Raw genomic sequence first — 26,660 nt, forward strand, 5'->3', positions numbered from 1 at the left:
CCTTGCTTTACCATTTCCATATGTTGTTGATGGCGTTTATCAGATTGGCACAGCCTTTTATAAAGAATGGAAAAGCAAATTATGCATATTATACCAAGAGCTAGTGTACCCGCCCATTTTTTGCCCCAAGAGAGAAGTCTATCTGTGAAATTATTTATGGACGTAGCAATAGCAGGAATATATACTCTAGTCTTATTAATAGCAATAATCTGATTATGTAATGTTTGAGTTAAGTTATCAAATTCATGAGTCCATTGATTAGTTAACATATAAGACAATTGTTTAGGAAGATTCACGGTGTAAGAAAGGTTATCATAGGAAAGTTCTGTAATACAAAGTCCTATAGTAGAATAAGTACATCTCATCACTGTTACTTGTTCTACAATATCGAGTTGTTCTTGGAGAAGATCCACCTGCTGATTAAGTATCATAAGTCCAGTTTTGAGTTGTCATTCAGTTGATTTTGATTGTGTAGAGCTTGTGCAGTCACAGAAGAGAGATTATTAAGAGTTTGTGCTCTAGGAACTGAAGTAGCAAGAGCGATGGCAGTTGCAGTGGCCGCTGCAGCAGAAGCAGCTATAGCAATGATAATAGTAGCTGTATTTCAAAGTCTCTTTTTTGACGAACTGTCACTGCAGTATGAGGGGAACTGATGTCAACCAGAACTGGAATATACTGAGGAATCCGTAGTAAGGTTGCTGTATTGTACTTGGTGGCATTCCAGCATTGAGAAATAAAACAGGAACTAAGAGAACAATTTATACTGGAAACATTATCAGTGGAGCTAAGATTAAGACAAGGAATAAAAATGGAGGAATAACACAAACCGGTGTGGGAGCAAAGCTAATATTTTTCTGATCATCATTATCCCAATTAACTTTAACATGATCTTCCCATGATCCATTAGTGAAATTATAGCTAAAATTTGTATATCGTATTTGTCCTCCATATAAAAAGTCAAAGGTGCTAAATTGACACAGGCAGTACTGTCACATAAAGCCCAAATAGAAAAAGGATTTTGAGGGACAGTTAAAATATCAAAATTTTGGGTAGTGAAATTGTTGCCAAACCAGGTGGAATTTTCCTTAGTTCCAGGTCCTCTATAGGAGAAAGAGGACACACAACGTACTAGATACCAATCAATACAGGAAAACCATACATGAGGCCAATGTGGCTGCCGGCTCTCACAATGAAAAGACCAAGACTGCTGAGAGCATGTGCTTTCAGTAAGTCTAGGTGTAACACCTTGTAACACAAGTATATCTCCCCAACCAACATGATACTTGGTAGGTACCTCCTCTGGTCTTCTATTATCTCTATCGTTCATATGACCCACCATATGATTCTTTAAGAGGACACAAGGAGAGGGTCTGAAACATAAAGTTCCCTATAAATTTATAATAAAAGTCCAATTAACTGATTCTTCTGTAGATTCAAGTGGCACTGAGGGAAATCCTGTAGTTTCATTAGTAGAAAATATTACAGGATATATTTTAGAAGTATTGGTTAAAGGTAGAGTATATGGCCAAGCTTTAAGAATACCACATATGAATCATCCTGTGACTAATGGGATTAATAACAGAAGTATACTTACCTTACTTACCTCATATAGAGTCATCCTGAGGTTTTGCAGTTGGCGTTCTATCCTGAATTGGTGGGGAAGGTACTGGTTGACTCAATCACTCTGGCACCCACACAGGAACTTGTTGACCCTGCGGAAAAACACAAACCAAATCCCGGACCCATCGTGGGACAGGGTCTGGACCCTTCCATGTTCCTGTTAAGATATCTTTCCACATTACATATTGCTTTGGAGAAATATCAGGGGAACAATGGTGGTCAGCAGCTGAATGCCCATCATTGTCTAAGGTTAAAAAATTTAAAATAAAGAGGACTACGTTTAGTTTATCTTTAGGGTATCTAAAGGATGCCCCTATTCCCCCTTTTTTTTGTAAATAATTTTTGAGTGTCAAATGAGTCCTTTCAATGATTCCTTGTCCTTGTGGATTGTAAGGGATACCTGTCACCAATTGAATATTAAAGGTTTTGGCAAATTGCTGAAAGCTTTTAGAAGTGTATGCTGGACCATTATCAGTTTTTATGATTTTTGGAGTGCCCCAGGAGGAGAATGTTTTAAAGCAATGTTGTATAACATCTCAAACCTTTTCTCCGGTAAGTGGGGAGGCCATAATAACTCCCAAGAAGGTATCTACAGAAACATGGACATATTTAAGAGTACCAAATTCTGGTATATGGGTGACATCCATTTGCCAAATATGATTAGGTAACAAACCACGAGGATTTACTCCAAAAGATTGAACTGGAATTAGTGGTGCACAATGTTGACAATTTTTAACTATTTGTTGGGAAACTATCTTGGGTATTTGAAATTTTCTACTTAACATCATAGAATTAACAGGAAAATTATCATGAAATGTTTTTGCTTGTTCTTCTACAGAAAAAATGAATTTTGTATGTGTAATCAAATCTGTCAAATCATTTCCTTTTTGTTAATGGTCCAGGAAGGTTAGAATGTGCCCTTATATGTCCTATGAAAAAGGGATGCTGACATTTTAGGATGTAGGTTTGTAGGCTAATAAAATAAGGAGCAGCAGCAGAAGTGGTAGGGATATAAGGCACAGTTTCTATTATAGATACAGAATTAACAATGTAATTACTATCTGTTAGTAAGTTAAATGGGACATCAGAATATAACTCAAAAGCTAAAATTACTGCTGTTAGTTCAACTAGTTGAGCAGAAGAACCGGAGACAATGGTTGTATGTATTTTATCACCTGCTATAACAGCTTCTGTTCCTTCCTTGGAGCCATCCATAAAAATAGTAAGGCAACCTTCCAAAGGGGTGGTTCTAGTTACTTTAGGAAATATAATAGGAGCATTTTTACAAAATTGAATCCATGGATGTTGAGGATAGTGATTATCAAATTTAGCAGTAGTAGAACAGTAAATTATTGCCCAATCTGTATCATTATTAACAAGCCATTGTATCTGGGCTGCAGTATAAGGTGTGATGATGGTAGCAGGGTGCAACCCAAATACAGACACGCAGTTATTAATTCCTTTGAAAGTAAGTTGAGCCACCACCATAGGATAAGGCTGTAAAATTTTTGATGGCGAGCTGGCTAAATGAATACTTTGTAAGGGTCCCCCGTGCCATATTATACCTCATGGACTATGACTTTCAGGAAGTATAATAAGATATAAGGGATAATTAAGGTCACAACAGCTACCCTGGCATTTTTCTAGGCATTGTTGAACTAAAGAGATGGCTTGCCTAGCTTCAGCGGTTAGAGTTCTTGTAGAATTAAGGCTAGGGTCACCTTTAAGTATATCAAATAAAGTCTTTAGCTCTCCAGTAGAAAGTTTTAAATAAGGTCTAATCCAATTTGTCTCCTAATAATGTTTGAAAATCATTTAAAGTTAGTAAGTGATCTAATCTAATAGTTAATTTAAGAGGTCGGACTGTAGTATCAGAGAGCATAGTTCCTAAATAAGTCTTTAATTCTTCTGTTTGCATCTTTTCTGGAGCTATGATAAGATTTCAAGATTGTAACTCTTTGGTCATATATGTTAAAGCCTCTTTTACAATTGACTGATTAGGATGACATAATAAGATATCATCCATGTAATGGTAGATTAATAAGTCCTTGTATTTATTACGTGGAGTTAAGTGCTTTATCCACATAAATTTGACATAATGTAGGGCTATTGGTCATCCCTTGAGGCAAAACTGTCCACTCAAATCTTTTATCTGGTTTAGAATGATTAAGAGTAGGCAAGGTAAATGCAAACCTCCAGCAGTCATCTCTATGTAGTGGAATAGAGAAAATACAGTCTTTTAAGTCTATTATAATAGTAAACAAATTTTTTGGTAAGGCAGAAACCAATGGCAAACCACATTAAATGGGTCCCATGGGATACATTTGATTATTAACAGCTCTGAGATCATGCAATAATCTCCATTTACCTGACTTCTTTTTGATAACAAATATAGGAGTGTTCCAAGGGGAAGTAGAAGGTTGTAAGTGTCCTGCTTTAAATTGTTCTTGTACCAATTTATGGGCAGCCTCCAATTTTTTTTTAGTTAGGGGCCACTGCGGTATCCATCGAGGCTTATCATCTTTCCATTTTATAGGAATATAGTCTTTTTCAGTGGCCTCTAAGAAAAACCCAAACCTCTAGTATCATTTTTTGGAGCTGGAAGAGGAATAGGCTGTTTATACCCCTGTTGATTTTTTTCCCAATCCCTGATTTTTATTAAATCCCTTAGCGTGCATCATATTTTCTTACAGGAGAACCTTGATAAATTCTGTCTGTGGTTAGTTTGACATCCATTTGTTCCAATACATCCCTCCCCCATAGTGAAATGGGAAGTGTACAAACATATGTTTGAAAAGTCCCTGAGTGTCCTTTTTGATCTTTCTATTGTAGGGAAGCAGCACTTTGATTTGGACTAGTAGCTACTCCCAACCCTTGAAGTGTCTGATTAGCTGTAACTAATGAACAATCTTTTGGCCAATCAGAAAATCTTATTATACTTTTATCTGCCCTGGTATCTAAGAGACCTGAAAACTTTCTTTTTCCTATAAAAAGATCGAAAAGAGGTCTATTACCAAGTTCCATTGTGAAACATGCTAAAGGATCTCCAGAGGAACCAAAACCATTATCTCCTCTTTGTTTCTTTTTTGATGGCCAAAATTTATGTTCACTGGGCAGAATTAACATTTGAGCTATTCGATCCCCGGGGGAAATAACAGTAATTCCCTTTGGAGCTGAGACCAAAATTTTTACTTTCCCTGTGAAGTCTGGGTCGATAACTCCTGGATGTACTATAAGACCTTTTAAGGTAGAAGAGGTCCTTCCTAACAATAGTTCTACTGCATTAACTGGTATAGGTCCCTCCCAATCAGAGTCTACCGTTTGCACTCCCATTTCAGAAGTTAAGACCATTCTGGTGGTGGCACAGATGTCCAATCCTGCACTTCCTGTGGTAGCTCTTCGTTCCTTGTGCCCTGTTCTGTTGGAGGATACCATGTTCTTGGTACTTGTTGTATGACCCTGTACATTTGTTGTGGGTCCTGTGGTGGGCCCATTTTCCCATTTTTTGAGAGGCTAGGATTAGGACACAAATAGTTTCCATCCTTGTCCTTTACTGATTGACAAACACTGGACCAATGATTACCCTTTTTAGATCGGGGACACAGTCCCGGATTTTTATGTGTTTAACCTCCTGTTTTAGGATGATTAGCCCTTTTGTGGCCCATTTGACCACATGAGAAACAAGCCTCTGGCAGTGTTCTATTTGTAGGTGTTTTACCAGATCCCTGTAATAAGACTGAGGCCAAAACTTGACCTTGAATTACTGCATCATTAATATCCTTACAAACCTTAAGATAAGCAGACAAATCTTCATTTTTCCATGGCCTGATTGCCTCTTTACACCATTTGTTGGCTTGTTCATATGCCAATTGTTTAATTAAAGGCATTGCTTGCTCAGCATCTCCAAAAATACGAGAAGCTGTTTGAATAAGACGATAAACGAAATCAGCAAACGGTTCATTGGATCCTTGTATTACTTTAGATAATTGACCTTGCAAGTTGCCTGCTCCCTGTAAGGTCTTCCATGCTCTAGTGGCAGCAGCAGCAATCTTTGGATAAACTCCTGGTGGGTATTGGATTTGTGCCTGTATATTATCATAATTTCCTTGTCCCGTTAACATATCTACATTCCACCCAGGATTGCCTGCAGCTGCATTATGCCTGGCAGTATCTAGACAGTTTTCTTGCCAAGCTGTTTTCCACATCAAATATTGACCACCAGAAAGAGTAGCTCTTGCTAAACTTTCCCAATCATGAGGTACTAGATTAAGTCCTGCAACTGCTTCCACTAGGGATACAGTAAAGGCAGCTTGTGGGCCATAAGTACTAACTGCTTCTTTTAACTGTTTTATAATTTTAAAATATAAACTTTGATGGAATCTTTGTTGAGTTTGTTGATCCTCAAAGACAGGGAAGCATGAGGGGTCTGTATTATTTAATTCTTTCCATCCCTGGGATATGGGATTCTATGGACCCAGATTAACAGATTTATGATAATTAAGGTTTTAGGCAGGAGGTGGCGCTGTAGGTTTAGCTATCTCCCTCACATTCAATTGTTGCACCCTTTGTTCTAATTCTTCATCCGAAAGTTCCTCCCCTGAGTTATTCTCTGAATTATTCTCCGACTCATGAGATGATCGAGAAATAGATCTCAACTCTTTGACTTCCTCTAAAACCTTTTCCCCCTCCTCTAAAGATTGTTTAAATTTATCCTTAGAAGACATGAGACAACCTCTAACCAGCGTCCATATGGCCATGGTGCCAGTAGGTAATTTTGTTTATTCATGAGCTTGTTGCAAATCCTTTCCCAAATGATCCCATTGAGGGATATTTAATAATTCCTCATCTAAAAACCAAGGAGCTTTATCTTCTACAGTTTTTAAAAACTTCCTAGCTGAGGAAGCTTTTAGAGGTGTTCCATTAGCCTTTAATAAAGCCTTTAATAGGCCTTCCATGCGAACTCTAGACACCTCAGAACCCCTGATTAATTTACTGTGATCACCTTTCGCATACCAGTCTCAGTTCACTGGACCACCTTCTGCTTGGTCCGGGTTGATTGATGGCTGCCTTTCGCGCACCACTTTCAGTTTAATGGACCGCTTTTCGCTTGGTCCGGATAGTCACAAAACTGCGAACGTCAAGGCTGCCTTTTCTCCTTTTAATTTTCCCCCTTATTTACAATACTTACATAAACATTTCGATAATACTTACATATATACAAGAGGAAGGTTTCCGGGTTTCGGCACCACTTATCACGTTTCCCTGTCCGCTGAGAGACAAGACACGTATCCTGGTTCAAAGCTTTATTGTTAAATGGAATCCATCTTGCTTCTTCTAAGTTTCTTTGTCTCCTCTCTTCTCTAAGAATAACAGCGAAGTATATATATACAATAGCAGCCAATCAAAACACTGTCCATGAGGAAAAAGCATGAACAAGATAGTAAGTTAGCTGGGGCACATAGTGATCATGCACAGAGCATGCATAAGTGCAGACCAATCATAAAAGCTTCCGTATAAGATGCCATTTGTTTTTCACAAAAAAGTCTTATTGGCAAGTCGCCAGTCGCCATCTTTAAAGAACAGCCTAAAAAGAGTCTGGGGTTCCGGATACCCTGACAATGATATGATTTAATTTGTATGAAAAATCAAGAAAAATCTATAGACAGAAAGTAGTTAGTGGTTGACTGGGAGACTTGGGGTAAACTGTTGGGATGATGCTAATGGTAAGATTATTTTTGGAGTTGGAAAATGTTCTAAATCTGGTTGTGGTGATGGGTTGCACAATTTTATTAATATTCTAAAAATCACTGAATTATACAGTTTAAAAGTTTGGTTGTAGGTGAATCAGATACTGAACCCAAATCCATTTACTCACCTCTGGTAAAGAAGCTCAGTGAACCATGAACAAGTTATTGGAGTGAGGATAAAGATATATTCAGTAAGCCAGCAAAACTGAGAAGATGGTACTAATACCCCAAAAGATCATCTTAACACAAGTTTCAGACTCCATTTATCTTTAGACAAGGGGAAAAGAGGGAGTGGTGTGGTTAGGAATGGATCTATGACTGGGAACATCTAGGCACCCATTTAATGGTGTGGAGTTGGATTTTGCAAAATCTGGTAGTTGGAAATCTGTTCATCATGATGCCTCTGTAAAACTTAAAATATCTTAGATACCCTTTTCTTGTTGCCTTTAGTGTTGAAATGGGAGGAGAAACATTAGGGAAATTTTGGGCAAATCCAACTTTTAATACCAGTTCTGAACAAATATTCCTTAAGCTACTAATGTGTCTATATGTAGAGTTGAACAGAAACAATCTGACCCAAAAAATTAAGGTAGCAAAGGAGACAGATAAAATGCAAAGGCAAGGATGCCAGACTTTTCACCCTGTTTAATCACCCTTTGGATATCTGCATAGACCCAAGTGAACAGTTAGTGCTTTCCTTTTTTTTTTTTTTTTAGTCATAAATGGACACAATGCCTTTATTTATTTCTATGTGTTGCTGAGGCTAGGACCCCGTGCCTCACATGTGCTAGTCAAGTGCCTCACCACTGAGCCACAACCCTCGTCCAATAGTTATTTCTTTTGACAAAAGCAGTCTTCAAGTTCTTGAAAGGTAATATAGGCAACAGTTATCATCATAAACCCACATGTCAGAGGCACTTTCTGCAGCAGAGCTAGTGAAAGACTAATATAATAATATATTGATCAGCTGTGTGATTTGACCTTCAAAATTGGTGATTTTTAAAGTCACCTAGACGTAAGTGAAGCTGGAGAGTTTATTTAGATTTTCCTTCAGTTACAAATTATGTCTCAAAAAAGCTATCGCTAAAAATCCCACTATCACAACAAAAACAATATAACCAGGGATACATGGTGCTCTTGGTCTTTGTGTCTCCTGAGTCTCTATATTTTGGACACTTTACCATCTCCTTTCTCCCCCTTCTTATGTTTTATGTTATTAGGTTGAAGAGTCTGAATTTGTTGAATATCTTGTAATCTTAATTATTCTGAATGCTTACTTGTAGAGTTATGTAACCTGTTTCCTGGAAGGAATGCTTTATAGTTAGTCACATAAAAATGAGGTGGGAAAGTTTAACACATAAGATTTTACTGACATTTGGATCTTAACAGAGTATGTGATTATCAAATTGCATTTATTCATGAAAGTATCCATAAAAGTACTATTTGGATATTTTTCTAATTATGAAATGTCTGTAATTTGTTTTTTTCTGTTTCAGATTTTATTGTTTGAATTATAGGAAATGATACCTTAACACTAGTAGGAAGCCAGTGAAGTACATTGAGGGGGAAAATAGTATCAGGTTTATTCTTTCAAAGGATTGTGCTGTTACATGGAGGTAGGATTGGTGTCAATCACATGACTGTAGTGTGAGAATAATTAGGAAACTCTTATGTAATTAAGGTGAAATAAGGTATCAATTTGGATTGGGAGGTTGGGTATAGAATTAGAGCTGCACTATTTTGAAAGGAGATAAAATTGATCAGACTTGTTAATGGATTCCATGTAACAATTGAAGTGTCAAGGTTGACATTCAGGTTTAAGACTTTTGCAACTGTATGAGTATTGATAGCAGTAACTCAGAGTAGGGACTATTGGGGGAGGGAAATCTCAGTATGTAGGGTAATCTGAGAAGTTTCTTTTGGATATGTTGAGTTTGAGATGACTTTGAAAAAGTAAAGTGGATTGTGTCTAGAAGCTATTGCCATGAGAGACCAAAAACTCTTGGAGAGGTTTATATATATATATATATATATATATATACACACATATATATATATACACATATATATGTACATGTATATATATATGTGTGTGTATATGTACATATACACACATTAGTCATCAACTTATAGTAGCTAATATCAAATATTGAGAAATTCCAATATTTAACAGTCAGGCAAATGAGAATAAATAAGCAAAAGAGACTGGTAAGTTACTGGGGTCCAGCCCTAGCAGAAGTTCATGGGTTCCACAATGGTAATGGGGTGTGGGGAGACAGTGTTGGAGATGGATGGAGAATGAAAGACATAGACTCTAGTTCTGGTGCAATCACTCCCACTTTATTCTGGGGAAGGCTGGGCTTATATACATTTTTCTTCAGGCTATAATGGCAGTCTTGTGGTTCGTGAAATTAAAGAAGTTTCCCAAAGCATAGACAGGAATTGTTCTTAACAAGGAACTGAAAGATTATGAGAAAACAGCAACCTTACAGATTATCCTTATCTAATCACAATTGTTTTTAAAAATATCTAACTATGTCAATGAGCTAATACAATGCTTATTTCCTTAATATCTAAACTCTATGTGACCTAAGACTATTCTTATTATTCTCCCGGTTAAAGCGATGGACAAGTAATCTCATGTGACCATCTCTACTAAGTCCATCTGGTTAATATCTAAATTGCTGAGTTAAGGACTACAGGAGGGTAGCAGGTCACAGTGGTTATTGTGTACCAATGTTTATTATAGGGGTGAACTATTCTTTGTAGGAAGGAAGGTATGTTGTGAAACCTTATTCTTTTACCTCACCACCACACATAAACAAAATCATTATTAGAATTTAACCAGCCTGTTGGAGACAAAGGCAGATCTGTATCTATTTTCTCCAGAGGCTTTCAGGGACTCATTGTATGGTTGCAAAATTATTTTTGACTTTGTTAGTGGTAAAGACCCATCATACTATTAAATATACTTGTTTTTATATTATGAAACATTTGGGAGGCCAAATTATCTGCTGGAACAACCGAGAGATGAGCCTGACTTAACATTTTTATTTGTAGTTGTAAAGCATTGATATCTGGTGCTATATTAGTATTATTCCAAACTCCTTTAAGGTGAGTTTTAACTTGATCCCAATTAATATTATTTTCAACCTTTAAGGGAGTAATACAAATCCATTTGTAGTTAGCATGACATCTAGTGGTCATGCTAGTTTGAATATTTTAATCTCATATCCCATAAACAGAATAGCTTCTTCAAGAACATTAATTCTTGTTTTTAATTTTTTAACAATTTGTCTTTGTGCTGCTAAAGCCACAGAGACATTATGAGATAAATTGTTTACATGTGAAGCAGTATGAATTTCCTGTACAAGCGCTGTGGTCCAGAGAGCTAAAGAAGTGATTATACTGATTAAAGTTGTTATTTCTAGGATCAAAGCTGCAACAAATCTTTTTGGTCTTAAAAGTTCATTAACTGTTTTTAAAATTTCAACACCTGGGTCATCATACCAAAATTCTGTAAGATTAACTGGCAATATAACATAATTAGGCTGATGTACAATTAAAAACACCTTTAAATCTTTAGACATAGTTGAATTAATACAATTAGTAGAAACATAATCATGGCAATAAAAGTTATAAGCTTCCTTATTTTTAGTTATATTGAAATTATTTATGGTAGACATAAGAATAGCATGAGAAGCATTTATAGAAGCACGTACTGCAAAGTCATTAGGTTTACTTAACTTGGGTCTTTGTAATAATACTATATTAGTAGCTGCTAATAGTTTATACAAGTCAGGAAAGTAAGAGAATTTATCATTTATAAGGTCACTCCGATAGATGGGTGTTACCCACCTGGGAGTAAACCATCTATGAATAGACTCATTGGTAAGAAAAGGGTTAAAATTAAAATGTAACATTTTTAATGTCTTGTCTTTAACCAAAGTTTATAATCAAAATCAGGAGAAGACACAGAATAATCTGTAATAGTAGTAGCAGAGACTTGTGGCTTAAACTGTAGTGCAGTATGATGAAAACCACATTCAAACCTTTTTGGGAAATCTGTTTCTAAATTGAGTATATTGCAAGATCTGTCTTTATGACTGTTAACGACATCACACAGTTTAAAAGGAGGCAGTAAAGCCACTGAAATATTTGAATCATTATAGTTAGCATATCCAAGTGAGGTTATCTCTAGGGACCGTATATCTCTTCTGTTGTCTTCTTCTCCTGGAGAATCAGTAATGTAAGTCCTATAACTTAAAGGGAGACATCCCAATTGCACATGTAGATTATCTGTACTAAAGCACATTGGTGTCTCTTCAGTAATTCCATGAAATGTAATTGTAGATGCTATTTTATGTGGTATTAAAGAATCTGAAATCCCTCCAAGTAATTGAGGCTCATTAGTAAATACTTTTATATTAAATCTGCTCCAAGTATTTGGATGCAGTAATGGAGGATTTGGAAAACAGGTCCAGTAAACTTTCCCTTCATTATCAGAAGCATGAATAGGCAGTACCTGAGTCGAAATGAGAGCAATCAATGCAAAAAACAAAACCTCTGGGGTTTTAGGTTTTCCAGAGCCATTCACCATGTGTTCAGCAGTGGCAGTCAGGCGTTTCACTTGTCCCCAAGTGGCAGGTCTGAGTTGCGAGTTGCAGATGATTGTGCAAGATGTAACTTTTTATCTTAAATACTAGCCCATTTTTGTCTATCTGATTGGGTTGGTAAGGGATCCAATACTCCTTGTTCTTCCTCCTTTGAATAGGGCTCATTGTAGTGACGTATCAAACTGTTTAGAATCCACAATGATGTTTCAGTATCCTGTGGAAATACACAAGCATAACCTTGACCGGATGTCAGCAAGACATCAGGTCCTCTCCATTTACCAGATAATAAATCTTTCCATTTTACTAAACTTTGTTTTGACCTTTTACTTTCCCAATGTCTCATCATCGCAGTATTTCCCTCCTTGTCAGTATTTAGATGATTTAAAATGAATAAAGCATGTTGTAAAATATGATGTGAGTATTTAAGCTCTCCCTCTTTTAGCTTATTTATTTGTATTTTTAATCTTTGATGGCTCCTTTCTACTATTGCTTGTCCTTGTGGGTTATAAGGAATTCCTGTAGAATAAAAAATATTAAACCTGGAACAGAAATCTTTAAATGGTTTTGATGTATAGGCAGGAACATTATCAGTTTTTATTTTTTTAGACATTCCTAAAACAGAAAAACAAAGGAATAAATGTTGAATCACATACTTGTAGGTTTCCCAGTTCTGGCTGAGGCCACAATAACAAGAGAAAAGGTATCGACCATAAGATGAACATGAGACAATTTTCCAAATTCTGATATATGAGTTACATCCATTTGCCATAAGACATTAGGTAAAAGTCCTTGAGGATTAACTCCCATCTGTGGAGAAGAAATAAATTTAGGATAAACATGACAATTTTTAACAATAGTTCTAGCTTCTTCTCTAGAAATATGAAATTGTTTTTGTATGGCAGATGAATTTTGATGATGATTTTTGTGTGATATAATAGCTTCTTCTATAGCTGTTAAAATAAAATTTTTAGTTAAGTGATCAGCATGGGTATTCCCCTGAGCAAGGGGGCCAGGTAACCCAGAATGTCCCTGAATATGACCTATAAAGAAATGTGAAGTTCTGTTATGAATTAGATATTAATGTTCTTGTAGCCTACGTACAATTTTAGATGAAAAGGAGAGTGTTGCTGTTTCTATGGTTGGAAACAGTTTAACAATGTATAATGAGTGTGTACAAGTTAAAGGGTTGAGCAACAGTCTTGAAAGCATAGATGACTGCTTCTAATTCAGCTCTTTGTGCAGAAGTTTCTTGTGTCCATTGAACTGTGGGTTGAGAATTAATTATTGTAACTGCTTTTCCATTTGATGACCCATCTGTAAATATTAACATAGCATTGTTAATTGGAGTTGAGGAGCACCATTTAGGAAATATTATTTCTGTTTGAAGTAAAAAATGTAGTAAGTGATTATTGGGCAAGTGGAAAGAAATTATTCCTGTAAAATTTAGAAATGCAATAGCCCATTGATCATCAATTTGTAATAATTGGTCAAATTGTTCTCTTGTGTAAGGAATAATTATTTCATGCATTTCACAAGCAAACAATTCTTTACTTCTAAATCTGTCCTTTAATACCAAAGAAGTTACCATAGTAGGATAAGACATTAATATTTTCTTTCCTGATACTGGTAAGTGTATCCATTCAAGTGGATCTTTTTGCCATAAACAAACTGTTGGAGTATGTTTTGCTTTTAGCACAATAAAAACCCAAGGCAACTTATAATTAACTTGTTGTAAGTAATGTTTTTGAATTGCAGTTTCAACAACTTGTAAGGCTTGTTCTCCTTCTTTAGTTAATATTCTACTTGAGTTAGAATCTGAATCACCCTTTAGTATTTCAAACAAAGGTTTTAAATCTTTAGTTGAGAGTTTTAAATAAGGTCTAATCCAATTTATATCTCCCAATAATGTTTGAAAATCATTTAACGTTAATAGTTTGTCTTTTCAAATTTGTAACTTTTGAGAGCTGACACAATCTGTTTTTATAGTTCTTGCTAAATAATTATAAGGAGATTCCTGTTGAATTTTTTCAGGAGCCACTATCAGACCCCACCTCTGTAAATCTTTAATTAAATCCTGTAATATTATTTGTAACAAATGGCTTTGAGAATGTGCAATCAATATCTCATCCATATAATGAATCATATAGCATTCTGGATATTTTTGTCTACAATTAATTAAGGCTTGATCTACAAACTTTTGACATAATGTAGGACTATTTTTCATTCCTTGAGGTAATACTTTCCATTGAAATCTTTGATAAGGCCTTTGGAAGTTAGGCGATGGTAAACTAAAAGCAAAACACCATCTATCTTATTTAGCTAAAGGAAGAGTAAAGAAGCAATCTTGTAAATCAATGACTATAATATGATAGCCTTTAGGGATAGCCACAGGAGAAGGACATTTCCTACTAGCTTCAGAGTATAAGGGGAAGTATGTCCTAATCTTTTACAGCTGCTTTTAGTTCTTTAAACATTTTAAAAGAAAGAGGCTCTGAATGAGGCTCTCCTCCCTCATCTATAGCCCATACTATAGGGCAACAAATACTAACATCTCCCTGTTTTTGTGCCTCACTAACAGCACCTAGAAATCCTACCTTTTGGACTTTTCTTTTTATTTTATCTGGGGGTTTAGGAAGGGCCGGCACAACAGGCACCAAAGGTGGATCCTCATTATGATATCTGAAAGCGGCTTCTTCCAAGTCCTCCTCATCAGACGGGGAGAGCTGATCAGGTAGACCTTTCTCCTTTTTCCTGTCTTCATCATCATCTGATTCACTTTCACTTTCACTCTGAGTTTCTTCTGTGTATTTTTTAACCGAGTTTGTCAGCAAAGGCTCCTTTCCTGATGTTTTGTATGGTGATCTTACCCTTTTACTTAGCTGATTCACTTTCACGTCTAGGGTCTAAACAGTACCTAAAAAGATTCCACAATGCAAAAGCATCGGCAGGGACTCTTTCATTGCCATATAATCTATGATGCCCATGCATAGCATCGCCTACCTTTTTCCAGGTTTTAACATCTAAAGTACCCTGTTCAGGAAACCAAGGGCCACATTCTTGCACAAAATGAAAAATTCTTTTTAATTGAGCTGTTTCTACTTGCATTCCTTTTTTAGTTAACAAGTGCTTAGCAATATCAATAAATAATGCTCTTTCTTTGCTTTCACTACCTCCCATGGTAGTTGTTCTGTTTATCCCTGCCTCTGCTTACTCGTTCTTCTCTACCTAGGGGATCAGCAGCACCCCAGGCAGGATCCTAGCTGTCTCAAAAAGGAAAGAAATTAATATTAATAAATAGGTGTTTACCAGAGTGCCCCATGTTGGGCACCACTTGCCAGGGTCCAGCCCTAGCAGGAGTCCATGGGTTCCACACAGGCAAACGGGGTGCAGGGAGACAGTGTCGACGATGGATGGAGAATGAAAGACACAGACTCTAGTTCTGGTGCAATCACTCCCACTTTATTCTGCGGAAGACTGGGTTTATATACAATTTTCTTCAGGCTATAATGGCAGTCTTGTGGTTCATGAAATTAAAGGAGTTTTCCAAAGCATAGACAGGAATTGTTCTTAACAAGGAACCAAAAGATTATGAGAAAACAGCAACCTTACAGATTATCCTTACCTAATCACCATTGTTTTTAAGAATATCTAACTACATCAATGAGTTAATACAATGCTTATTTCCTTAATATCTAAACTCTATGTGACCTAAGACTACTCTTATTATTCTCACAGTTAAAGCAATAGACAAGTAATCTCATGTGACCATCTCTACTACGTCCATCTGGTTAATATCTAAATTGCTGAGTTAAGGACTACAGGAGGGCAGCGGTCACAGTGGTTATTGTGTATCAACGTTTATTATATGGGTGACCTATTCTTTGTAGGAAGGAAGGAATGTTGTGCAACCTTATTCTTTTACCTCACCACCACACATAAACAAAATCATTATTAGAATTTAACCAGCCTGTTGGAGACAAAGACAGATCTGTATTTATTTTCTCCAGAGGCTTTCAGGGACTCATTGTATGGTTGCAAAATTATTTTTGACTTTGTTAGTGGTAAAGACCCATTGTTTTTCAGATTGTAGGTAATATTTTCTGGAATTTTTGTTGTATTCCCTTCGTCCCCTTAAGCATTCTGTTCAGTCTGAAATGAGTAATATATTTTCAGAAAAACACAGCAGAAAAAACACCATGCTCTGGAGCAAAACATCTGGCAATTCCCTTTAGGATGAGCCTTTGCAAACATCCTCCAGAGGATCTTTGTCAAGCACTGGATGGAATTCTGTATGCCCCCACAGTAAGTAGTAGCCAGAGAAGTAGAAGGGAAACCAGGAGAAATTGATGTCACAAAATCTGAAGAGGGAGAGTATTTCAAAAGGAGAAAATACCACATCTTGCTTCAAGTGATCAAATATGCATTTTGAAACTAAGGTTCATTTTCATAGCTTATTAGTCATGTTTGTGGTTGTATATTTAATTTTGTATCCTGGATTTGCTTTACTCAATTTATCAATCATGTGTTTCTATTTGCTCATTGTATTCTTTTGTTTTTGAACCAGGAATTTAACTCAGGGGTACTTGACTATTGAGCCACATCCCCAGCCTTATTTTGTATTTTGTTTAGAGACAGGGTCTCACTGAGTTGCCTAGTGCCTCACTTTTGTGGAGGCTAGATTTAAACTCAGGATCCTTCTGCCTCATCTCCCAAGCTGCTGAGATTACAGGCACACTCCGTTTGCATTCTTTTATGATATTCTCATTCAGATGCAGCTACATGAGAAAGCAGAGAGGCTCAGAGGAAGAAAAACAACATAGTTTACATATTCTAAGGTCTTAGAGACAGAAGGCACTGCAGGTTATGCAAAGCCACATGAGAGACACCAGAGTGGTCAAGAGGTGGAAGATAGAAACAAGGGGAAAGCATTAGAAAGGAAAGACTAGGCAGGGTGATTAGGAGTGGTTAGCTAGAATAATTTTCCTAAGGCATGGATCACACAGAGGAGGTTTGACTCTGGATTGGTTAGATCAAACGCATCTTCAAGTATGCTTTTTGTTGTCTCTAAGAATTGGCTAGCTCAGGGAGGGGCAGTCTTTTCCCAGCTAGAGGGCTTTTTAAAAGATATTAAAACATCATAATACTTATACAGAAAATAAGTATACATACAATACATTCATAATCTTTAGTCCATTGGATGTAAAGTTAACTTAAAATTTCCCTGTTAAGCATTATGATATTTCCAGGTTTATGCTTTTTATAAATAAAGGTCTTTGTACATGTGGTTTTGCAGGGGTATATTTTAGATGATTTCTTAGATTGGTTTAAATTCCAGAAGTAGTGTTGCTTTATCAGAGCATTAGGATATATTTTTATGGTCTTTAATGTCATTTAGCAAAATGACCTACTTTTAAAATTTTTAAATTATTTTTACAAACTGACATTAATTATGATAATATAGATGTGTAAAGAGGAAAGTAAATACTAAAATTATTAAAATCCATCTGTTAATATTTTTAGAAAATATTCTTTCACATATCTTTTTCAATATAAATTTAAATAGCCATTTTATATAAATTGGATTTTATTAATAACTCATCTTTATATTTATTGATTAGATACAGAATGACTCTTCATTTCCTATTCTGAAGACAGTCAAATCTTTTCAATTGATTTGCCAGTTTATCCTTTTCAAGTGATTCAGAAAGATAAATGAACCTTCTGACTTTACAGATATCAATGTTTGTATACATACATGGAGATATTATACCCTATGATCTAATCCATGCTTCTGATTTAAAATATAACTAAGCTTTCTCAGTAAAGAGCATTAATTTTTAAAATTAAAACAATCATCTTCACTCTTCTCACTCTCTGTGCTTTTCATTTTTATGTTATTACTATAAATATTCAAACAAAAATCTCCAATCTTGAAACCAACTTACAAAGGCAGTCTGAGGCTTTTTTAAAAATAACTTTTAAAATATTTTTTGAAGTGTAGAAACTCTGAAATTACAATCAAAAAATTTACAATTTTACAGTATATATCTAATTTATTTTTTAAAAAATATTCTGAATTGTTTTTATACAAGTAATCAAGTGTTATTTTTTCCAAATGAAACTCCTATATAAGCTAAAAGAGGATGTGTGGTCTTGCCCTGTTAAAAATCAATACACATTTTATAGTTTTATGCTGGTATTTCAATGATTTCAAAGAAGTCATTTGGTAGGATCACATAACCTCTTTCTGATATGTCATCTTTCTCTTTCTGGAAATGTACAACCTCCTTTAGTTTTTCAAGCTGTTGTTCCTGTCTTCTGCATTGCTGCTGGGCATTCTTGAGCTTCTTCCTGATCTTTCCAACTTGTTGTTCTAGTTGATATATCCTTTTCCTCTGGTGCATTGTAGCCTCCATAGTACAGTTGTAGTCACAGAAAACTGAAAGATTATCAGGGGTCTGAAGAGGCAGCATTAATAACCCAATAGCAGCATCAACATGGGAAATGGGAGGTGTTAAAGGAGGTGGGGAAGCTGTTCTTGTGGTTCCAGAAGATCTTCCTTCTTGTCATGTGGCTCAGTACAAAGAAATATTGTGGGTACAGCATTCTCTTTCCGTAACTTGTTGCACTCCGTCTTAAAGCAGTCTGGAGTAAAATATTCTGAACAAATACTGCTGTACTTGGTGGGCTTAAAGTTTTTTCTTCTGACAGCTGCCTCACACTTTTCACAAAGACTGGATCAAGTAATAGGAAAGTTGTGGGAAGTAACAGGTTTATCCTTATCATATCGGTTCTTGCAGCTGTAGGTGGAACAGGACTGCATCATCCTTCTGGTCCTCAGTCACTTCACCTAAGTTGCACCAGAAGGAAAGTGAAATGGCTCACAGTGTTGCTGAACTCGGTTTTGACACTCTCGTTTCTTCTGTAGTTACAATGATGAAAGCCTCACTAGGGGGCGACTACCATGCCTGTTTTGTTGTTTGCATTAGCAGAAGGACCACAGCCATTGGCCATCTCCCATCTCCAAAATGGAGGAGGCCTAAATTGGATTATTTATTATGCTTGCTATGGAATATTCTATGATAATAAGAATAAATCTACATTATCATTTTTAAAGGATGTATGTTTATTTTACCATTTAAACTTCAAAGAGTATGAATATTAAGGTTAAGCTTTTTAAATACCTTGATGTGCTATTGCTGGATGAGAGCAAATACGCATACTTAAGTTTTTTGAGGGGATAGTAACTGGGGATTGAATCCAGGAGCACATTAGCACTGAACTGTATCCCAAGACCTTTCTCCTTTTTTTCTCTAAACAGGTTCTCACTGCATTGCTTATAACCCCACTGAATTGCTGAGACTGCCCTGAACTTGCAATCCCCTTGCTTCAGCCTCCCAGATCACTGGGACTCAGGTACTTGCCATTGTACTCAGTACATACTTAAAATTTCAAGTGCACATTGCCAAATTCTGCAGCATATGTGGATTTTGAGAGAATTTTTTTAAAAATTATTTTTTCTTTACTTAATTTTTGGAAAATTTTGGTAGTTTATTCCAGACACCTAAAACTGCTGTGTCTTTCTATATTTTATCATTTTATGTTTACCTTTTAACTATGATGACAGAGCAGCTACAGTGGATGCCATTTGTGATTGCCAAACTTCATGAGCCTTTTATACAATTTATATATTGGTCTTTAGGGCAGCTAGATGGTGGAAAACAGGCAAATGACTATAGGAACTTATTTTCAGGTAATATTTCAATTAGTTTTAGTTCCCTTGATTTTCTCTCTCTCTCTCCATATATATACACTGTATTTATAAAATGTCTTTCAGAGATTTTGATAAGAATAGTATTAAAATTGTTTATCAAATTGAGAATTGACTTTTTATTGTGTTGCATCTTCCAATTTATGAACACAAATCATCTCTTCACTTATTTAGAACATTAATTTCTTTCATTGACATTGTAGTTTTCTGCATAGAATTCCTCTTTATGAATTTTCAGCTGAGTATTTAATTTTTATGTGATTTTAATTAGCATTCTTTTAAATTTTGATGTCTGTATGTTTGTCAATAGCATATAAAAATATAATTGAATTTTTTGTTGTTTATTTTGTGTCCTGTGATGTAGACCTTAGTAGTTTTAGGAATTTCTTAACAGACTTCTTGGGATATTCTACATAGAAATTCATGTTATCTGAAATATAAACTCAGTAGCTTTTGTTTTTGTTTTCCTTTATAATATGTAAACCTTTAGTTCCTTTTCATGGCTTATTGCATTAGCTAAAATTTCTAGCACTATACTGATTATACATAGTGGTGAGAGCAAATATCTTTGACTTGTTCTCCACCTTAGGGGGCACCGTTTAGTCTGTTGTCATTAAGTAAACATTAACATAGTATTTTTATAGATGATTTTTTTCAATTTGAGTTAATTCCCCTCAATTCCTATTTTTCAGAGGTTTTATCATGAATGGGTTTATTATTAAATTTTTTCAAATGAATTTATTGTATTGATTGGTAAGGTCATATAATGTTTTTCATCTTTAACTGTTTAATATGGTAGATTCCATAGATTTTTAAGCATTGAATCAGCTGTACATTCCTGACATAAAACCCATTTGGTTGTGATGTTTAATTCTTGATTATTGATGAATTCAATGTTTGTATTTTGTTAAGGATTCTTCATTTACACTCATGAGGAATATTGGTCTGTGGTTTTCTTTGTTTCGAGTTTTGGTTTTGTTTCAGAGCAATGTTAGGTTTATAAAAATGGTATTTATCTCATCTGTAAGCAATTTTGTAGAGTTAGTGTTAATTCTTTAAATATTGGATAGATTTCTGCAAGTGAACTGTTTGGACCTAGAGATTTCTTTTTTGTGGGGGAGTTAAATTTTGAATGTATTTTCCTTAATAGTTATAGGACTATTCTAATTATATAATTATAGAATTATAATTCTATAATTCATATTGGTGACTTGTAGTTTGTGCTTTTTGAGGAACTGAACCATTTTGCCTACACAAATTTATTTGTGTAGAGTTTATCACAATATTATCTTTCTGAAATCTTCAGTGTCTATAGTGATAGCCCTACTGTATTCCAGATATGGAAATTTGGGTTTTCTCTTTTTTTCCCTAGAAGTTTGTCATTTTCATTGTTCTTTCAGAGGTTTATCTATTCATTTTGTTGATTTTTCTGTCTTGTTTTTGTTCTCAATTTTGTTGATTTCTTTTTGCTCTTATTTTCTTGCTTCTCCTTGCTTTGAGTTTATTATGCTCTCCCTTTTCTAGGTTACTGAAGTGAAAACTTGTTGATTCAAGACTTTGCCTCTTTTAATATATATATTTATTAATTTGTGCTATTTTTCCATCCTTTCTGCTTTAATCATGTCCTACAGATTTTGATATGTTTTATTTTCATAACATGACCCATGAATTATTTAGTCTGTTATAGATCTTTCTGTTCTTCAGGTTTGGTTGTTTTGTAGATAATCATAAGTTGTTTTATATCCTCATTGATATTTTATCTAGTTCTATCAAATGTTAAAAGGTGGTTTTGAATATCACAAAATGTATAAATGCATTCTACTCTCATATGCAACTAATTAGAACAAATAAAATTTAAAAATATTGAAAAAAGAAGTATCTAGCATTAGTAGTAAATTTGTGATTCTTCTGTTATTTCCATCCATTTTTACTGCACATAGTGTATCTCTGTTGCTCAGTCCATATACATTTAGGATTGTTTTGTCTTCTTGATAGATTGACCCTTTTATTTTTATATAAAGTTCTTTTTTGGTCATTTTCTTTGCTCATGAAATCACTTTAACTGATATTAATTTAGCCATTTCTGCTTTCCTTTGATTCATATTCTCACGATATATCTTTTTCCAATTTTTTTTTTTTACATTTGACCTGCGTATATTCTTATATTTGAAATGAGTTTTTGTAGGCAGTATAGGATTCGGTTATTATTGCTAATCAGTTTTGTCAATCTTTCTATTTTATTTGGTATTTAATTTGTAAATGGTAGGGCTTAAAATGTCACCTTATTTCTTGTATTTATCTGTTTTTCTTTTTTTTTGTTTATTTCTTTTTCCTACTCTTATGATCGCCCACCGCCTGCAGGGACAATCATAATGCATACACTCTTCTTGATCACAGGAACCAAAAGGAGTTTTTTCCGCAAATCTCAGACTTATATTGAGAACATCAGCCTATTAGAGAGTAGACTACCAGGAAAGTCAGCCTATCAAGGAGCAGTCTCCAGGCAGATACCAGGATCACCTCATGTACAACAGTCAACCAGAGTTACTTCCTAAACCTTGCATATGAGTGCAGCTATGTCTGGCAAGCTGTCAGGCACCATCTTAGAGATCAGGCCACGGTGCAGCTCTGGGCCCCTCAGAGCCCACCCCTGACATCTCCCCATTATTCTTTAAATGAAGAAAAGTTGACTTGGAACCATGCATGTCTTAGGTTGTCCATGGCAAATTATATCCTTACCCGTCATTGGAATTCTGACCTCCAGGCGTCAGAACCCTGTCTTAGGTTGGTATGCATTTCCACAGATCTTACCCATCTTTGACTACTGGTCCAGCATGCTTAGCCATACTTGGGGGGATGTGCCTGTCTCAATGGCTGTCAAAGCCTGTACTATAGCCCATCGATGATGTTGGGCATCTTGGCAAACTCTGATTTGGCTGCATATAACATAGGCTATCCCTAAGCAGATAATAATCAGAACAGCTACTGTTCCAGCCCACTGTTTTGTCAATCCCAGGGCTTTAGATAACAAAGAGAGCATCTCAGATACCGATGCAACTTGAACCCTAGTGGCATTGACTGAGTATTTCAGCTCATAGTTGACTGGCTAAATTATCAAATGTAGATGACCAATTGCCAGTAAGGTAGACAGAGAGATTTATAGATAACATAGCCGCAGAGCTAAAGTTATTCTAAGCAATAGGGGTGACACACACTGCTCTTAAAGGAGAAACACATCCCAGTCCCAAAAGGTCTTGCAAGATATCCACTTGTTCTTGTAGTAAGTCCACTCTTTGATTTACAAGGAGTATGACTGCCTTTAAATGGTTGTTTAGAGCTTCTTGAGTTTGTAAGTCTGTAGCTGTATTTTCGATGAAGTGATTGACTGCTGTTGCCGTCTGTATGGTCGTCGTCAATGCTGCTGCTGCGGTTGCGGCTGCCGCTGCAGAGACTACTGCTGTGGCGACCAAGATTGCTGTGATGCCAAAATCTCTGTCTCTAGATAGTAACACTGGCAATTGCACATCTGTAACAGAGACTGGGACTGGTAGGAAGGTAGGAACACACATTAAGACTGCCAGGTCAAATGCAGAAGCATTCCAGCATTGAGAAAGAGAGCAATTGCTTGACACGTATATTGTGAGGCAGCACCAGTGAACCTAGAACTATTTGTCCACGTAGAGGAGTTCCAAGTACATAGCCAAAATGCCCCTCCTAAGAGACTGAAAACAGATTGTAGGTTAGTATATCCTGAAGCTGCAGTGAAAAGCATCCAAATGTCAAAGGGGTTGACACGTTTCATGCCTAATTGAACATTATTATTAGTGAAATTATCATTAGCAGTGAAAGTGAAATTGGGAGTGAAAAAAAATCCATTTTGTACATCAGTCACTGGTCTTGCATGTTGACAAACCTGTCCATATAGGAGGTGTACTGTGTTTAGGATTACAAGGAGGGAAGATTCTAGGGGTTTTGAAAGTAGTTCCTGTAGCATTATGTCTGTGAGGTACCCATCCAGAAAGTAAAACAGCATCTCCTGTTAAGTTTTTTATGTATTCTTGAAATGTAGAACCATTTTCACCCGGGCAAAAAGAAAGCGTGGCTAAGGGGTGAAAGACTGTCAACAGCATGATCGTCAGGAGTGTCTTTGGCATCTTCATTTTGTTGATCTGAATTACTTGTTGGTAGCATTGCCACTGGTCGAGTCAGCCATTCAGGAACCCAGATAGGTGACATTTTATCCTGTGGAAACACACAAACTGAGCTGCAGCTCCAGTAAAGCACTGGGTCCGGCCCATTCCATTGTCCAGTAAGAACATCCTTCCATTTTACCGTCGCTCTATCATGTTGTTTATGATTGCCATGTCTCTCAGTGGCAGAGCGACCCTCATTATCCAGAGTTAAAAAATTTAAAATAAAGAGGCAAAGAGAAAGTTTATCTTTAGGGTACCTGAAGTTCTCCCCTATTCCCCCTTTTTGTTTATAAAGAGTATTTTTGAGGGTGAGATGTGCACGTTCAACAATATCTTGTCCTTGGGGGTTACAAGGTATACTTGTGGTTAGAGTTATTTCAAATTTAGTGAGAAATTGGTTAAAGGAGGTTGAAGTATAAGCAGGGCCATTGTCCATTTTAAGTTGTTTAGGAAGTCCCCAGGCTGCGAAACCTGGAGACAGAGGGAAATGACATCTTTGAATTTTTCTCCACTGTGTAGTGACACAAAGATGATACCTGAACATGTGTCTACAGATACATGTACACATTTAAGGTTACCAAATTCAGGAATGTGAGTAACATCCATTTGCCATAGATGATTAGGTAACAGTCCTTTAGGATTAACTCCTATAGACAGTGGATGACGGAGGACTGTACCCTGGCCAGAAGATTTAACAATAGCACGTGCATTTTCTTTAGTAATGGGAAACTTCAGTTTTAATGTTGTAGAATTAACATGGAATTGTTGATGATAATTTTTTGCTGCCTCAAACACAGAAAAAATGTGGGGATCCTTCATTGCTACATTATTCCCTAGAGCTAAAGGTCCAGGTAAATTGGTATGAGCTCTAATATGTCCAATAAAGAAAGGATTATAATGATCCCAAATCATTTGTTTTAAAGTCCATAAAGGATGAAAAAGAGTAGAGTTTGAGGCAATAAGCCCTACACATTCTAAGTTACTGAGAGCTTGAACTACATATAAACTATCTGAATAAACATTGAATGGAATATCAGGGAACATTTTATTTATTTATTTACTTTTTGTGGTGCTGGGGATGAACTCAGGGCCTTGTGCTTGTGAGGTGAGCACTCTACCAACTGAGCTATTTCCCCATCCCCTAGGGAACATTTTAAAAACTTCAAGAACTGTTAAGAGTTCTGTTTGTTGAGCAGAAGAGTTAGGGAAAAGGAATGTTTAGACTTTATCTTGATAACAAATAGCTCCAGTCCCTGTTTTGGATCCATCAGTGAAAATCACAGGAGCCTTAGGAATAGGTTGTTGTCTGGTAACTCTTGGGGATATTACAGAATTATTACTACAAAATTGTATATAAGGATGTTTAGGATAGTGAATATCAAAGTTAGCTTGAGTGGAGCATCTAACAACAGTCCAAGAATCCATGAAATTACATAACCAAGAAAGTTGATGCTTATCATAGGGAATAATGATAGTAGCTGGATGAATTCCAAACACTGTGATAGGTGATTTAAGTGCCTTTAAGATTACTTGAGCTACTGCTTCAGGGTAGGGTAAGAGTATTTTATTGGGTGAACAAGCTAGATGGACCCAAAACAAGGGATCCTCTTGCCAAAAGACTCCAGTGGGTAGTTTCTTGTTAGGAATAACAATGAATTGTAATGGCTGAGAGAGATCAATATGATCTACCTGGGCCTCATCTAATCTTTTTTGTATAATATTCAAAACCAGACACGCTTCAGGAGTGAGCTCTCTGGGAGATGTGGGATGGGGATACCCTTGTAAGATATTAAAAAGAGGAAGTAGTTCTCCTGTGGAAAGCCTCAAATATGGATGAATCCAATTTATATCCCCTAGTAGCTTTTGAAAATCATTTAATGTTTTTAGATGATCTACCCTGATGACAGTTTTTAGTGGCTTTACTACAGCCCTGTTTAATTGGGCTCCCAAGAATTCTTGTGTAGTACAAACTTGAAACTTATCAGGGGCTATAATGAGTCCCCATAATTTGAGTTGGTCTATTAATTCAGAGTAAATATCCTTTAAAATATCTTCCTCAGAGTGGCATAATAATATATCATCCATATAATGATAGATAATAAGTTTGGAGTATTTTTGTCATATTGACTTTAATGCCTGATCAACATAAATTTGACACATAGTGGGGCTATTGGCCATACCTTGTGGCAAAATAATCCATTCATATCGTTGGTCAGGTTGTTGATGATTTAGAGATGGGAGGGTGAAAGCGAATCTCTCACAATCCTGAGGATATAATGGAATAGAGAAAAAATGGTCTATTATGTCTATAATTATTGTAGGCCAATCTGTTGGTAAAGCAGTAAGGACTGGAAGCCCTAACTGAGTTGGCCCCATAGATTGCATAGTAGCATTAATAGCTCTTAAGTCATGATGGAGCCTCCATTTTCCTGATTTCTTTTTTATGACAAAAATAGGAGTATTCCGAGGAGAAGTAGAAGGCATAATATGTTTTACAGCTAAATGTTGTTGTACATTTAGCCGCTAGGGCTGCTTTAAGTTTTTCTAATGTCAGGGGCCACTGAGAGACCCACACTGGTGCATTGGATTTCCAAGTTATTTTTACATACTTTTGTTCACTGGCCCCTAGGAAAAACCCAAGCCTTGGCGACCTTGATTGCCCTTAACACTAATTGGCTGGGTATTTCCCTGGCCATAGCGGCCAAGCTTTGTC

General features: G+C 36.0%; 2 pseudogenes; one reads left to right on the forward strand and one right to left on the reverse strand.

The window, feature by feature from the left end:
- LOC124975285 (coiled-coil domain-containing protein 138-like) overlaps positions 1–26,660 on the forward strand; it is a 64,612-nt pseudogene that overhangs the window by 30,644 nt on the left and 7,308 nt on the right.
- LOC124975286 (THAP domain-containing protein 1-like) lies at positions 18,172–18,809 on the reverse strand (annotated as a pseudogene).

This window comes from Sciurus carolinensis, unplaced genomic scaffold (genome assembly GCF_902686445.1).
Source record: "Sciurus carolinensis unplaced genomic scaffold, mSciCar1.2, whole genome shotgun sequence".
Classification (NCBI taxonomy): domain Eukaryota; kingdom Metazoa; phylum Chordata; class Mammalia; order Rodentia; family Sciuridae; genus Sciurus; species Sciurus carolinensis.